Genomic DNA, 1,878 nt, shown 5'->3' with positions numbered 1-1,878 from the left:
ATTATGTGACGGGAGGAATATCTTTTCTGGTCCAGTCTATTTGGAGTTCTGTAGGCTTCTTGTATGTTTGTGGAAATTTCTTTCTTTAGGTTAGGGAAGTTTTCTTCTATAATTTTGTTGAAGATATTTACTGGCCCATTACCTTGGGAGACTTCACTCTCTTCTATACCTTTTATCCTTAGGTTTGGTCTTCTCATTGTGTCCTGGATTTCCTGGATGTTCTGGATTAGGAGCTTTTTGCTTTTTGCATTTTCTTTGACTGTTGTGTCAATGTTTTCTATGGTGTCTTCTGCCCCTGAGATTCTCTCTTTTATCTCTTGCATTTTGTTGGTGATGCTTGCATCTATGACTCCTGATCTTTTTCCTAGGTATTCTAATTCCAGGGTTGTCTCCCTTTGTGATTTCTTTATTGTTTCTATTTCCATTTTTAGATTCTGGATGGTTTTGCTCATTTCCTTCACATGTTTGATTGTGTTTTCCTGTAGTTCTTTAAGGGATTTTTGTGTTTCTTCTTTAAGAACTTCTAGCTGTTTACCTGTGTTCTCCTGTATTTCCTTGAGGATGCTATTTATGTCTTTCTTAAAGTCTTGTATCATCATCATGAGAAGTGATTTTAGATCTGAGTCTTACTTTTCTGGTGTGATGGTGTGTCCAGGACTTGCTATGGTGGTAGCATTGGGTTCTGATGATGCCAAGTAACCATGGTTTGTGTTGTTTATTTTCTTATGCTTGCCCCCTGCCATCTAGTTATCTCTAGTGCTTCCTGCCCTTGCTAAATATGACTGCAGCCTGTCCTTCCTATGATCCTGGTTGTGTCAGAACTCCTCATAGTCAAGCTGTCTCTGTGATCCTGTGATTCTGGAATCCTGTGACCCTGGGCTTGTTAGAGCACCTGGCAGTGCAGCAGCTTCCTCTGTGTGTTGTGGGACTGGCTGCAGAGCCTGGGCCCAAGGTCTGCTCAGGACACCAGTTTAGAGAGACTGGAAGGAACCTGAGCCACTCTGCTGGTGGAGTTCCTGTGTGCCGGGTCCCGTTGGTCCCAGTTCCTCCCGGTGTTGGGACAGATGTTGTGTCCTCCTCACCTCTGATCCTGAGAGTGTCAGAGCATCTGGGAGTGAAGCTTCCTCTGGGTGTTGTGGGACTGGCTGCAGAGCTTGCACCCAAGGTCTACTCAGGACACCAGCCCAGAGAGCCAGAGGTCATAGAATCTAATGGAGATTCTACTACTGTTCTTTTACTAGAACAGTCTCATTTTTAACTTCACTCTAAATACTCATTTTTATACTCACGTACAAATTTAGCTCTCACCTCTCATCAAAGTTACTTCCCTTTGCAATAGAGAAAAACACAAGTAGTCAAAATGCAAAGACATGATCATGGGTGCCTAGCCCCGATGATTACATCAACAATGTGTCTATACCTAAGGGCTAGGGAGCAGAGAGGAAGAGGAGGCTAAAAGCTCATAAGAACTAGTAGAGCAGGAAGTATGCTATAAGATTGTACTGCCTAAAAATTGTAAGGAAGCTATACCTATGATCTCAGAACAATATGGCTTTCTTAATAGGACCTAGACAATGGCAATACTAATAGGCAAGCTAATTTGGAAAGGGTAAATCTCTTGGGCCCCAACCCCTAAACAAGAGACTTTTGGCAACCAATGACTGCTGAGAATTAGTCTTCCTCAGGGAGTCAACCCCTTATTGGTTATTCAGTACCAAGTGTTCAGCCACAAGCAACACTAAATGGACTCAACAGGTTATATATACATTGTTAAAACATGTAGATGTGTTTAAATCAAAAAGACCTTGAACTTGAGAGGTATTAAGGGAGGCATGGGAGGGAGGTGACGTGGGAGATACTAGAGAGAATATAGGGAAG

Source organism: Mastomys coucha, unplaced genomic scaffold (genome assembly GCF_008632895.1).
Source record: "Mastomys coucha isolate ucsf_1 unplaced genomic scaffold, UCSF_Mcou_1 pScaffold17, whole genome shotgun sequence".
NCBI classification, from domain to species: Eukaryota; Metazoa; Chordata; class Mammalia; order Rodentia; family Muridae; genus Mastomys; species Mastomys coucha.
The sequence above is the reverse complement of the archived record's forward strand: the minus strand, read 5'-3'. Positions refer to the sequence as shown.